This window comes from Miniopterus natalensis, chromosome 7 (genome assembly GCF_054644295.1).
Source record: "Miniopterus natalensis isolate mMinNat1 chromosome 7, mMinNat1.hap1, whole genome shotgun sequence".
In the NCBI taxonomy this organism is placed as follows: Eukaryota; Metazoa; Chordata; class Mammalia; order Chiroptera; family Miniopteridae; genus Miniopterus; species Miniopterus natalensis.
In genome coordinates, this window is record NC_142087.1 from 3,712,291 (window position 1) to 3,727,479 (window position 15,189).

General features: G+C 50.5%; 1 non-coding gene across 1 annotated transcript; it reads right to left on the reverse strand.

Annotated features, from left to right (window-relative positions):
• Window positions 1-7,546: 7,546 nt before the first annotated feature.
• On the reverse strand, window positions 7,547-7,656 carry LOC148092665 (U6 spliceosomal RNA). The gene has a single exon (XR_015714872.1). It is a non-coding gene; the product is annotated as a U6 spliceosomal RNA (small nuclear RNA).
• Between the last annotated feature and the right edge of the window lie 7,533 nt (window positions 7,657-15,189).

Below are 15,189 nucleotides of genomic sequence, written 5' to 3' on the forward strand. Positions count from 1 at the left end.
CCAAGTGACAGAGAAGGAAACGGAGGCACCTATAGTTTAATTTTCCCGAAGTTGTGGGCTGGAGAGGGGCCAAGCCAGGAGTCAAGTCCAGGCCATCTGACTCCAGATCCCCCCCCTCATAACTGCTGTTTGCAATTGTACATGTATGTATCATGCATGGGCACACACATGTGTGCACAAGCACAGAGGCTAGCAAGACAGCAGCAACGACCTTTAGAGGCAGCGTTACCCCCACTAGAGCAGTAGGAGTCATATCTGTGAGGCTGTTTTCCATGAGCCCTGAGTGCCCGAGTCACAGCTACTTGGTCCATGGTCATATATAGGAGAAGTTAGGGGAGCATGGAGTCCTGACTCCCATGATTCCAGCACACTGTCTGCTTAGAGCCGCGCCTGGCACACAGGCAGTGCTCAGTGCATTCTGGCTTATATCATTATTGCCCCATGAGTAAGCAGCCTGCTCCCTGGCTCCCCAGCGCCAGGCAGCCCTGCCACCCTCCATGAACAAGAGCCACTCTGGCATCATTGTTTCAAAGCGCTGTTACTCAAGCACCCAGATAAACTGTCACGCATCAACCCGACACTCGCCGGCCTTTGTCTCACTGTGCTGGGCTGATCTGATCCGACATCACAGGATTAAATTCTTTTCTTTGCCTGTTCCTTTTCTGTATGGATCAACAAAAAAGATAACAGCTGCACCTGGATCTCGTGTTTTAATAATTTTAATAATGCACAGGAAATTGGGTGGCTTAGGGACTCGGTGCCAGAGAGCGAGTTGTCACCGTGTGGACAGACCAGGTGGAAGGAGGAGATTCAAGGGCAGGAAAGACAAGGACCCTCGGGGATGGGAACAGAATAACTTGAGAGCCTTCAATGGTCTGAATTAAATTAAATGTCATGAGTGCTTCCTTCTTGTCATAAGTTCCCAGTAAGAGAAAGAATGGGCTCCTCCAAGCAGTGAGTTGTAAAAGAAGGATTCAGTCCATTGCATTCCCAGGGGGAACAGGCCCCGTCTCCTCGCCAGGACCTGTGAGGCCCTGACACCCATCCCTGCCCACCTCTCCCACCTCCACTCTGCACTCTCCCCTCGCTCTGCAGCCTGCCAGTTCCTGAATCACACCCACCTGACTGTCCCCACCTCCCAGCGTTTGCACTTGCTGTTCCCTCCACAATGATCTGCACACACCTGCCTCTTCCTCCACCAGGTCTTGGCTCTAACAGGGGGTCAGAGGGGCTGTCTCCCCAGACCCTGTGTCTAAGGGGACCCACCCCGCAGCCCTCACCCTCTGCCAGTCCACCACCCCGTTGTATTTCTTCATAGCACTGTCACCATTTAAAATATTCTGAGTGTATTTTCAGTGTGAACACCACAAGAGCAAGGATCTCATCTTTTCTGTTTACCTCTCTCCCAAACACCTAGAATGTGCCGGGCAGAATGCAGGTGCTCAATAAACCCTTTTAGGTGAATGGGTGTGTAAATGAATGAGTGACCTGGTCATTACCTAGTGAGGTTTGCCACTCTTTCCTTACCAAGTGAACTGGGCACAGATCCACAGCATGTGCATCAGTGATCACCCGGTGATGCCTTGAACATGAACCAGGTCTTTTATTCTTATGTCCCTTTACATGCCTGCGGGCCTGCCTAGTAGACTCAGAGCCCCTTGAGGGCCAGGGATGTGCCCTGTGCTTCTCTGCCTCCTCCACAATGACTTGCACTTGGCCCACTCTTAAAAGGTACCTCAGGACTGGATTGTGCTGGAACATGAGAAGCTGACTCATCATCTAGAAAGTGTGGTCACTTTCGAGGCATTCCAAATGCCACATTCTTTCCTCAGTGGCAACTCTTTGGCCTAAAAACCTTTGTATAGACCATTCCCTCCCCCCAGATGCATCAGTTCCACTTCTGATGAACTCCTACTCACCCCTCTGCCTATCACTTCTTCTGTGAAGCCTTCTCTGATTTCTCCCTCATTACTCCACCTCCATCCTAGGTCCCAAAGGTGATCCCTCCATCTCTATTAGAGCACATACCCCACTTTACTACTATTTTTATTCTCATACCTGCCTCTGCTATTTCACTACTCAGTACACTGTGAATCCTTTAAAATTAATTTCAATTGTTTATTATTTTTTTTAGATTTTCTAGTGCCTAACTGAGTCTCTGTCAAACAGTAAGCCCTTCTCCCACAAAATTGTTTTTTGAACAAATGATCAAAGCACCTGTGAGACCGAACTAAACAGAGATACAAGTAACATGTTCAATCCCCATTTTCCCCTGAGAGAATGGTGCCTCCACAAAGCAGAGATTCTGTTGTCTTTCCTGATTTAGCCCCCGGCCTTGTATAGAACCTCACACCCAGAGGCTCAGAAAACATGTGTCAGTTGCAAGAATACAATGAGCCCCTGAAGAACTAGGGACTGACTCTGATGGGCATCCCCAAAGACTCAGGAAGGAGGTGAGCCTAGACATTGGACAAATACTGGCTGAGGACCTACTATGTGCCGAGCTCTGTCAAAGGCACCGGGCTACAAATGAGCAAGACAAACCCCCACCATCTCTGACCTGAACTTTTAATGGGATATAAGACAATAAGCAATAAAAAATAGAAAAGCAATATGATGTGAAGGAGTGAAAGGTGCCGTGGAGGAAGAGGGGCAGAGTAAGAAGATGGGGAGGGTCGGGGATGTTACTCTAGATGGGTGGTCTGGGAAGGTCCCACAAGGGAGGAGCTGGTAGAATAAAGACCTGTGCCAACTGCGGGGGGGGGGGGGGGGGGGGACAGCCGTGAGGCTGAGGGAGGGAGGGAGGCAGCTGGCGCCCGAGAGGGGTGCGGGGAGCAGAGAGGTGCCTGTACGCACACTTGGGAACCAGCTAACGCATCAGTCATACACTCATGCACTCAGATTTCACTCTGGGTTATTTTTAGTATTTAAGTATTTGACAGCAATTATTACTATTCTGGTATCGTAGAGCCCTTCGGAAAAGCGCTTTAGGCAGACGCTCTTCTCTGTGTTGGAAATACATTCTGTATCCATTAAGGTGCAAGGACTATAGAAAGGAGATCTCATCTCCCCTCCCGACCCCTCGATCTATGGCATGACCCTAATGTGTCAGGATGTTCATTTTCAACGGCAGAGCACTAGCACGCCCAAGCCCCTTTCTATGTCTGCCGTATGCGTTTGGTGACAATTTCTGTCCCTGAATAGGAGCAGGGCTGTGAAAATGAGCATGAAGCCCAATGGCCAAAGGATGGTCCCTTCTGTTCCAAGTGGCCCAACCAGAATACCTGGGAAATAGGAAGCCCTCCCTGTCGCCTGCCATCCAGATGGGAGGGATCGGGCTCACAAAGGGACCCACGGATCTCACCGCTAAGGCCGTGGTCCTTTCTCTTCACGAGCTTATTCCGTCAAGCCCTGGCGGCTTTGGTTTTGTTTGAGGTTTAACAGGAATTTAGACTTGGGGGTGGTCTCTTTGGATTGTCTCCTTTTTCCTTTTGATGCTTAAAAATACCCACGATACCAAAGAAACAGCCGCGGCCAGAAGGTTGGAATTACACAGGATGTAACTCCCTTTCACATAAATGTCAAAGGGTGGTGGTAGGTCCTCTCGGGAGTTGTGATTTTCCTTGCACATGAGCCCAAAATCTGAGGATTTGGGTTAAATAAAAATGGTGAAGAGTGAATAGGACCTCAGGGACCCCACCAAAGCAGCACGGTTGTGAAGCAGGACTGACGCAGCTTTTGGTCAACTATTGCACCAGGGGCCACAGGGTAGACCGACCAGAAAATGGGTAGGTCTCCTTAGGTTTGTCATTTCTGTGTCTGGGCACCCGCGCACATACACAAGGTGACTCAGAGTGTGTATAGTATCTGAAATTTGGGATATTTAATTCCCTGAACCAAGAAACTCGCTCTCTTGCTGCCCTTGGGACTCTTGGGACTTGTGTGACTGTGGGTTTGTGGGGCTCCCCTTACATTCGCCCACGTGGCCCAAAGCCATGCACACCCCACACTCAGTGGCCTAATGGACTGCAGCGAGCCTGATACTGAGCTGGGCCTGGCTCCAACATGGAAAGGAAGCTCCGGACACTGGCTTTGCTTCTCCCTTTACTGAAACCCAGCTACACTTCTATGGATGGACTACGAGAAACGAGACTTTGGAAAGCCAGAGATGTAATTCCACTAAAATAAAGCTTTCTACTATACCTCATACTTTCACGAGGGCCTCCAGAGATGCTTATTCCAGCAGTGCCCCAAGAACCCCACTCCCACCAGCAACGGAGAAAGACCACCCACGCTTTTCTCTGATAACAAGAGGACAGAGGCACATTTTAATTTTGTACAACTGCCCAAGAGTTTCTCAAAGTGGCTGTACTACCTCACACTCCCGCCACTGATAGACAAGAGTTTCTTGTGATCCAAGCCCCGGTTTTGTCAGCTTTGGACTTTGGCTGCTGGGCTGCTGCCTTAACATACGGAGGAAGAAGAGAGTTTTCCTTCAGTGAGGGTAAGAGAGAGGAAACAGCGAGTTTTTCCTAGACAGTAGTGGACATTGGTGACTGCCCTCCAGTGTCCACGTCCCATCCTCACACCAAAAACAGTCCTTGACTTCTCAGGAATTTCCTGTTCCCCTCCACATCCCACGGGACTCAAAGAAGATGTCCCCACCCCACCCCAGCTCACCCAGAGCACTCATCTGAGAAACATTCACAGTTTTCGATGACCTGATTTCTTCTTCTGAACACAAGTGACCTCCAACACCAAGGGTCTCCAGCCTGGGACTGACCCAACCCAAAGACCAGGGCAGAGATGAAAGGCATTCGATCCTGGAAAACATCTTCAGATCTTGACTGAGGGAGCCAACATATTTTATAACTATTTAAACCAATCTGAGTATGAGTTTCCCAATCCACAGTTTATTTACAGTGTGTGTTGGAGAGCTGTGAGCCAATTCTTATTTTTATCTCAAATTTTCCACAAGGGTGTTCCAAGTTCAAACCATGTTTGGGGGGTGCCAAACACCTACCATCACCAAGGAGGCTGTAAAAGGGAAAATACTCCATTTGAAATGGAAGTGATTTGTTAATGGTTGATGTTGGGTTTTGTTTAGAAATATAATGCTCCCCAGAGTTAATCAATAAAACAGTCCAACGTGCTTCCAAAGGTGCCACAGTGACTCAAGATTTTCCCAAGACAATTGTTTTCTCCAGCTATTGGGTTAACTGTGTTCTGGGGCCTGTTAGCTGAGTTGACAAGGATCCTTCTACCTGGGACTGAGCTCAGTTCTGCCCACATGTCTATGACAAGGTAAATGTGTTAAAAATAATTACATTTTCTGTTCAGTTGTCATGTGTAATGACATGGATGAGACCAGGACAGACAGGGATAGAATCAGTAATACAACCACCTTTCTCAACCATTTCCTGAGTGTTTTCTCTTCTGTGAAACTTCTCCAGCACACCTCTCCAGAATCACAGTGGGGCAGGGAAGGTGGACTTCGTCAATTGTTTCATACCCAAAACCCAGGCTCAGGGAATTCCTTGTTGCCCTTGGAGATGTTTTAAGATTTAGCATTTTTAACCATATCCCTATTTTCTAAACATTTTTCCAATCATTCCACTGAATGTAATCCATACGGATGGGGTTTTTTCCTTAAAAAGAAAACAGGATTTTGGCGAGAACGTTGGTCTGTTCGAGCCACTGCCCCCACCCCGTGCACTCAGCACTGGACTCGCTCCCTTGGAAGGAGAGAGGCTGCGCTCAATATAAATGCAAAACGCTCCAGACACTCAGGATTATCTGCGCTTTGCATGAATAGCGACAGCAGCTTGCAAGTGGGCAGGACTTGGCAGAGAGGCCCCTTCGCCAATCCCCTGCGGCACCGACACGCTCCCGAAGCGCCTGTGAAATCCGCCTTTGGTCGCTAATTTCACACTCCAGGGACAGAGCTGGGAACAGCTCAGAGCACGGAATCCTCATTTTCATTAACAGTCTCCTTAACCTTCAGACACCCTCTTATGGTATTTTCTCCACCTTTGGAAAAATTAAAATGCTCAGTCCCTTGAAGGTTAAATTTCAGGTTTGTTTTTGCTTAAGCATCTCTTTACTGCCTTGACTTTGCAAACAACAGAGATTTTCTTTTGTCTAGATCTTTGGTGAAGCTTCCTTTGGCCACCTCATTGCATTTTTTTAAAAAGCAAAATTGGTTGTTCGAATATTCTGCATTCATTATCCCCTCTCCTGCCGTTTTCTAAATAATGTAGGTACTTTGGATGCTTCTGTGATGAGGAAGGACTGCTTTTGAAATGCCCTGTTAAGATAAGCTTTTCATCTCCCTTCTTTTCTTCTCTGGCTTCCTGCAGACCTGAGAAATGTGTTGCAAGACAGGGGGCAGGGTCCTTAAGGACGGAGGAAGTGAGAATCTTGAGTTGATGGCAAGAATTTTAGTGGCGGAATTTAGAAAACCCCAAAAGCGTTTGCATTTGGGATTTGGGTTTGATTGTTTTTGATAGTTCCTGTTACCAAATAACTCAGTTGGGCATTTCCATCAATGAATGACTTAGGCATAATATCTATTCGGATCATAAAATATTGTTAAAACCTGGTTCAGTTGTTTTAGAAAAATAATCACGGGTTTGTTTCTGATACAGATTGCCTTGTTGGGGTTTGAGGGGTTTTTAAGAAGCCATAGTTCTCATAGTGGCCTTTTTCAGAGCAGAATATGTTAAGCAATCAGGAAAGTAGAGGTGTACATATGAAATTTTAATTCCTGGTAAACCAATTGATCTGTCTTTATTTGAAATTTTGATATTTTGTTCATTGTGGACTTTTTTGGCATTGATTCTGATTTTTAAAGTATTGCACCAAAATAATATTTATCTTGATTACTGAGTTTGGGGGCATCCCAACATTATTGTGCCCAAGGCAAGTGCCCACCGGCCTCACCTCAGTTCTTGCCCTGAACTGTCTTCAAACCCAAGGAAGTGGTGAGCCTGGGAGTCCCCCACAGATGGTAAATTTGGGTCTTCCCTGGAGGAAAGGAAGATTTAAGAGTCTGAAGCAGGCAGGCCCTAGACTCTCAGCTTTCCTGTGCCTTCCTAAACACCGGGAATTAAACCTCCAAATGAGGTCCTGCCAGGATGTCATTGGCTCCCAACCTCCTGCCTGTCTTGCTTTCTCTTTCCTTGGTCTCTCTCTTTCCTTCATCTCTCTCTTTGTGTTCTCGTGACCTGAGATGGGGCCAGCATCACCCCTCCAGCATCATCCCAAATTAGAACAACTGAGCACCAGAACATTCTTTGGGTGAGGGTCTCTCAGATGAAACCTCAAAACACCAGGATCCCAGTATCATCACTGTGTATACCCTGGGATCCCCATGAGGCCTGGGGAGAAAGGGGAGGATTTCCAGGCAAGAATTTCAGATTCAACTGTAATCCCAGGCAGCCTTTCCCATCCCTGCTCTGAGACCCATCCGTGTAAAAGTCAACTTTGTAACTCTCGGTGTTCTTTTTTCCTTTTCTAAATTTTATTTTTTTATTACAGTTTACATAAAAATATAGAACACTGCATGAACTTGCATTCATCCTTCCGCGGGGTCCATGCTAACTAATCTTCTCTGTAACGCTCCAACTTTAGTATATGTGCTGCCAAAGCGAGCACTCTTGGTGTTCTTAAGTGTCTGCTATATGACACAAATTATCGATGGAAAATCTTGGATATTTGGCCTCCAAAATATCTACTTGGATCAGTGATTCCCCCTCCCCCCCCCCCACTTTGGGTAGATGACTGAAGCCCTGTGCATGTTTGGGACTGGTTATTATAGTCACAAAGTGTTCTTTTAACTACCCAAAAGACTACCCTTCTTTGCATTGTGACCGGCACTCTGGGGGTCTTGGTGCACTGTCACAGCCCTCGGACGTAGGAGGGGCTAGAACGCAACTCATCTGAGTCTCGGCCAAACATCTTCTGTCCCTCCTGGAACCGGAGAGGGTGAGAGAAAAGGAGGTTGTGAGGAGCTCCCCCAGGCCATCTCCGCCCACCTCCCGCCCTCTGGGAGGCGGCCAGCAGACAGATGCTCATGCCAGCCAGGCAGGGTAGGAGGCGCTGTCTCCCGCCCTCAGAATGCGGTTGCAGACTATAAGCCACTTAGCTGCAGTCTAGCATTGGCTTCTTGACAACAGGGTGCCCCATCATCCCTTGCAGCCATCCAGCCCTTTTTATTAGGTGTCACCCTGAATCTTAAAGGTATAGCTCTCTTTTGGGCAGGAAGTCCCTTGGATACAAGAACAGAAACCCAATTCAAACAGCAATAAGAAGAAAAAAAAAAAGACATTTATTGACCCACATAATTTAAGGGCAGTCTAAGGTAGTAATTCTTAATGGAGGTAATTTTGCCTGCCCCCCCCCCCACACACACACACCCCTCAGGACACTTGGCAATGTCCACAGTCATTTTTGGTTGTCAGGGCGGTGAAGGGGCAACATGCTACTGGCATCTAGTGGGTAGAGGCCAGGATGCTCTGAAACATCCTGCAATGCACAGGACAGACCCCACAACAATTATCTAATCCCAAGCTGTTAATAGCTCCATAGTTGAGAAAACCTGCTCAAGGGCACTGGCTTCAGGCATGGCTGGTTCCAGGAGCTCAGATCATGTCTATAAGGCTCCATTCCTCTCCAGTTCTTGGCTGTTTTCCTCCACATTGGCCTCACACACACAAGCAGAACCTCTCTGCTCCGTGGTCCTGCTCACATCCTCACAGAAACAAGTCTTGTGAAAGGAGAGATGTTCTTTCCAGTAAATCAAAGCAAGCCTGGCATTGAGTGTCATTAGCCATCCAGGAATCTCTTTGACCTAAGGAAGTGGGGTTGGGGGTAAAGAGGGAGAATACAGTGAATGTCAAGGCCAAATCTAGGGCTGGAGGCTAACAGTCAATTCTCCTACGTGGATTGAAGAGGGGAGGGACTACTTGCCAGAAATAAAATCTGGGCGGTGCTACCAGAGGGGGAATGGCTGCTGGGTGGACAAAAGCTATAGTCACCTACGATCACATGTTTATGAATGAGAGGGGTGGGAGGAGAACTGGTTTACAGTGTTAAACATACACTGTGGAGAAAGAAGTATGAACGATGAGAGGAAAGAACGCGAATGTGAGTTCACCGTGCTTACCACAAAGTGTGTACAACTGAGGGTTTGCAGGCACTCTTTTTTCTTTTCTTTTTCAGCTTTGATTGGGAAAAGAATTATAGGCATGCGTGACATGCACACCCCTTCCACGCATGCAATGAATCTGTGCATGAGAAAATATTTTTGCAAAGTATAACATATTTTCCAAACAAAATGAAATGTGTTAATATGGCCCCAGGTGCTGGAGCTGTAAAACATGTATTTCCCTCAGGGTTCTGTTTCCACAGAGAGATTAGTTTTATTAACCTGTTGTTAAAGATTAAAGTATGGTGCCTTAATTCCTTAACAAGAGAAAGAATGTGTATCCTAGGGTACTGATGATCAGCCGTTCCATTTGATTCAAACCTCTCAGCAACTCCTTAATCTACTTAGGGGCCTGGCTGATCTGTTTTAATGTGCCTGCGATAGCCTCTGATAAACAGAATGACTCACCGCCAGTAGAAGGTCGGAGCTCTTGGGGAGGTGGGATGGTGGAAGGCTCTCTCCATCTCTGACGGGGAGGGCTGCGCTCAGAGGGGGGGGGGGGGACGCATTCTTTATGGTCGGGCAGTGATTAGACAGGCACGCTGGGTGTGACCGCAGCACATCTACCCGAAAGGAGTGTGGCACCCTCTCCCCACGGTAATTAGAGCCCCCAGCACATTCCTTCCGCCCACAACCTGGGCAGCTTGGCGCTGTTAGGGCAGATCTGTTAGGCTCCTGCAGCCTAACCTGGCCGTCTAGGGCCAGGCGGTTTTCTAAAACGTTTCTACCAGTTGTCTCAGGGCCAGCCTCCTGGGTGGAAACCTTACTGACTGATATTTGGAAAACAGGAAAGCTTACATGGGATGAAGCAGACACTCCTGTCATGTTTCTATGTCTAATCTCAGTTTGGTTTTGGTCAGGGTGTCTCACAGGGGACGTGATTGGCATTTTGTGCAGGGCAATTCATTGTAAGGGACTGTCCGAGGCATTGAAGGACATTTATCTTTACCCGAATCCTTGTGACAATTGAAAACACTCATGCTTTTCCAACTACAGGGTTTGCATGCAAAACTAACTTAAAATGCCTAGAACCTCAGTGGGGGACCCATTCCAACCCCATGGCACCATTGCTTGGGTGAGGCTGTGACAGGCCTGTCAAGCTCTGGTGCCTGCAAATATTTCATTACTGACCAGCCACGGCTCCAAAGCAAAAGGATGCTGCTTCCTAAGCATCCAACCCTGCAAAAATAGACAGGTCCAATGTGAGAAATAGAAAAAAGGACCCACGCACGGAGCCTCAGGCCATAGACGTTGACAGAGCAGGTATAGCAGTCGCAGTGCCCAGTGTGGGGGTCCAAAGAAGAATAAAGATGACGCCCCATAGCGCAAGGGGCTCACAGTGGGCCTGGAAGATAAACAGGATTATCACTCACCCCAGAAAAGCAATGGGAGAGAGAATCCTCTTGCAAAATGAGGTTTTATCCTGCAGAGACGGACCTATTTGTGTGTTGTTCAGTTTATCACACCTTGAAGGGTATTTTTATGTTGGGATGGATGGGATGGGAGGGATGGGGTGGGATGGGATGGGATAGGAGGGATAGAGGGAGAGGAGAGAGGGGAGGGGAGGGGAGGGGAGGGGAGGGGAGGGGAGGGGAGGGGAGGGGAGGGGAGGGGAGGGGAGGGGAGGGGAGGGGAGGGGAGGGGAGGGGAGGGGAGGGGAGGGGAGGGGAGGGGAGGGAAGGGAAGGGAAGGGAAGGGAAGGGAAGGGAAGGGAAGGGAAGGGAAGGGAAGGGAAGGGAAGGGAAGGGAAGGGAAGGGAAGGGAAGGGAAGGGAAGGGAAGGGAAGGGAAGGGAAGGGAAGGGAAGGGAAAAAAGAAAAGAGAAGCAGTTTAGAAACAGAAATTGCAGGATTTCCTCCAGAAGAGAGAAGCCAAATGGACTGGGGTGGCTGAGCCGTACCCTCCCCCATCTAAGTTCAGTTTCCCACATGCGGGATGTGTGGAGGGGTCCTCCACACCGACATCTTCCCCTCAGTGTCTGTCTGAGGACACAGGGCCCTGGTTGTTGACTGAGGTGTCCACGTGGAGTAGGTCCTGGAAGCTGAGCTCGGTCTTGGACACAGACAGCTTCACTCTTGCTGGAAGGTCATCGGGTTCCATGGTGACCTGTGCCATGTGTGTCCATGACGTCTGCCCGTGTGGCAGTGTAGGCAGGTGGTCAGGGGCACAGCTTCTGGAGCCCCCCACCCAGCCCCATTTCCTCTGTCAAGTGAGGGGGTGCATCGGGCCATCTTGGAGGCTTCTCCCAGCGCCTCCAGCAGCGGCTCGAGGAAGTCACCCAACAGGCCTCGCTGAGCCCATGCTCTCTGCCAGGCCCAGCTCCAGGCTCTGGGGATGCAGCCGTGACCCTGGTCCCGGTCCTGCCCCCACAGGCCTTGCACTGGCCCAGGAGACAGACAACGGGCAAGAAATCAAAGCAACACTAGAGACAATTTCAGAGAATGAACAGTGCAGGGAAGAGCTTTAACCAGGTCGATGTGGTAGAGTGACAGCCGTGGGTGGGCTTGGGTGGGGACTCAGGGAGCTCAGAGGGGACATTTGACCTGGGTCCTGAAGAAGGAGAAGGAACAGATCATGTGAGGGACCAGGGAGGGGGCTCCAGGCAGAGACAGCGGGAGGGTGGAACCTGAGTCCCAGCCAGCCCCGCCCTGCCCCGGAGGCCCTGTGGGACCCGGGGAGGAGCCACCTTCTACCTGCGCAGACAAAAGTTCCTGCCATTGCACCTGGGGGTCATTAAGAACCGCTTCAAAGAGTGGTTAAGAACATAGACTCTGGTGCCAGGTTCCCTGAGCTCAAATCCCAACTCTATCACTTACTTGCTGAGTGACATTAGGCCAGTTAGTTAACCTCTCTGTGCCCGTTTTCTCATCTGTAGAATGGAGATAATAATAGTGCCCACCTCATAGGACTGGAGGGAGCATTAAATGACTTCCTGTATTTAGCAGTGCATGGCCTAGGGTACGTGTTGTCCACCGTTACTGTTTGGGTGGAAGAGTCCAGCATATTGCACAGGATTCCAAAAAACCGATGGGAACAGACCAGGATGGGTAGATTGACATGCAAAGGGTGTAAATGAAAGACAAGCACAGCTGGCACCGGAACATTAATTTTCCTGGAACCTGTGCCTACATTTTTATATAGACAAGGAATTTAACGGCAGTCTGGCAACTCTTCAAAAAAATTAATTACCCCTGCTGCTTGCCCCTCCCTGCCCTCTCTGTTTAACCTGCACTCTCTCTCCTCCCTCCCACCCCTAGAGAGGTCTCGGAGGTACCCATTACACGTGTGGGCTGCGGAGTTCACATCAGCCCAGCCCCTTCCCAGCACTGAATGAGCTGTTTTCTGGCCCAACTGCACAGATGCAGCCCCATGAAGATAAGCTAATGTGTCTCCCAAAGAGTTGGAGGGGGTTGTTTTCTGCACACGGGACAGAAGCAGGAAACAGACCGGTGGGTCTGTGCAGAGTTGGGGTGGGGGTTGGTGCATCGTGTGGTTGGCCCGCTGGCTTCCCTGGGACAAGCCCTGCATTTCCATAGGACGTGCGGAAGCAGGGAGAAGGGCTGAATGTGGGGGTTCAGCAGAGCTGAGTGAGGTGTCCTGGCCTTGGTGGCTGGACTGAAGAGACATGTAGCAGGGGTGAGAGGTCACCAGGAGCTTCCAGAGTCCTCAGGATCCCGGGCAGAGGCTCCAAGAGAGGAGTCCATGGGAATAAGGAGAAGCCGAGATGAAAATGCATCAGCCCCTCTCCCACCCAGTCCCTGCTCTGCCCAGGACCCCTGTGATGCTTCTTGCAGGAGATGGACACCAGTCCTGGGAGCTGGACTGGGCTGTCATCGCTGCACAGACACCAAGCACCAGGAGCAGAGGGAATAGCAGCGGGCAGGGAGTGGGGAGAGGGCAGTGAGCAGGAACCACCAACAGGCCACCAGCAGGCTGTGCGGGTCTGTCTTTGCAGTGACCGAAGGGAGAGAAAGTGACAGAGACCAGCAGGTTCATGAGCAGTGAGCCCCCTCCCAGGAGTCTCCATAGATAGTGAGTCTGGAGGAAGCAGAATCCATCAGGGATGGCTCCATGCAGCCACTTCACAGATGCCCTGGGACCCCCACATCCCAACCCCCCAACTGCCCAGAGGCACCAGGGCTCAGCCCCTGGCACAAAGGCTCCTGGCCTCTCCTTCTCTCCAGCTTTTGTGACTTGGGTGAGCACCAGAGTCTCCATCCCTGCTCCTAGACCCTGGCACCTACAACCCATGACCTGCCATCCAACATCCTTCAATCGTGTCCCCAACACCTGGCCCAGCCTTGTGCCTGTGCACAGCCTCCGACGATGCCTCCCAGGATGGGGAGGGCCCAGGACACCGTCAGTGGACCCTCCAGATGGCACAGAGGAAATGGTGCTTGAATCACCCCTGACACCGGGGCCTCCTGGTGATGCACAAGAAGGGCCTTGGTGCCATGTCTTCCCTCCTAACCATTTTTCATGAGGGACAAGGAGACGGGAAGGTGCCCAGCTGATGAGGGCCACGGTTCCCAAAACTTCTCCAACCCGCAGGTGAGCAGCCTGCCCTCAGAGGTGCCCAGGTGGCTGAAAACCAGCAGATAATAGACACAGTGAACTTGCAGAGTCCTGCCTGGATTTCAGTTTTGAGAAGTAATTTGCAAGAAATAATTTGCCGGATTGAGCAATTGCCAGGAGTCCAGGCTGATTGACCTTTTCTCTTGGCTGCTGTTCTCAGGCTTGGGAGCCAGATTGGGGCTGGGGGCTCCTCCTTGGCCTCAGGGGACCCTCACAATCTGCAGGGAGCTATAGAGTGCACAGGTCAATTTAATGGACGTTTATGGAGCCCTGCAGACAGCCATTGCTTAGCATGTCCCTCCTAATTAAAGGACAGCGGCCAGTTGTTGCCCATCAGAGGTTACAAAAGATAATTGCTTTGGTCCCAGGGAGCATATGGGAGGAGGTCAGATGCAAGTTACCAATGTGGGAAATAGAGCCAATCCCACTGGGGAGCCAGCAGCACAGGTGCATACTGAGTTATCCCCTCCAAGCACCAAGACAGCAGAGTGTCACCCCAACTCCACCAGACCTGGCTGGGACCCCAGGTGTACTACCTTCCCAGGACCTCAGTTAATTTCCCAGCACTGTGACAAGCACTGTGAGGAGGGAAAGCAGGGACATGAGGCACAGAGTAGTGACAACAAGGAACCAGAGCAGCTAAACCAGAGGGAAAATAGAGGGACAGGCCCAGGGACTCATCACTGTACCGGCCACCTGCCGTCTCCCTGTGGCCCCATCCTGCCATCTCTCTCTCTTATTCTGCACGCTCTACAACCTCCTCCCCCAAATCCACAAAGCCCAGACCCACTGGACCCCTGGGGTGACTTCCCTGTCCTGTCACACTAAGGCCAATAACCAGAGTTTTCAAACATTTTAAAATGCAACCCACAGTAAGAAACACATCTCACGCTGCGAGCCAGCACACACACGCACACATTTAGACAGAAGTTTCCCCAAACACCGCTTTCCCTCGGCACACGCATCAGGCTCTGGCATTTCCTAATCGAGTCTATTCTGGTCTGTTGCAGCTTTTAAATGCCCGCTCCACCCTCTGCATTGATTTCAGACCCACTAATGCATCGCAAGCTGCGATCTGATCAACTCCGCTCCGGGAAACAGCGGCTGGGGCTGTTCAGCCAAGTGCCATTTATCCCGCTGCGAGGGGGCCGGGTCACCCCGAGACACACCTTCTCCTTCTCCAGTGGCGGGGACAGGAGGGGGACTGTGCCCACTAGACCCTGAGAGGCCACCACCCCCAGCGCCATGGCAGTAGCTGGCGTTGGGCTGGGGCCGTCACTCCCAGAGGCACAGGCCAGATGGCAGAAGCCGGGTAGTGACCGCCCTGTGGCCACGCAGCCCCGAGGCTCCAGGACCCAGCAGGGAGCAGCCCCCAGACGTGCCCTGAGGGAGCAGCGGCCATGAGCT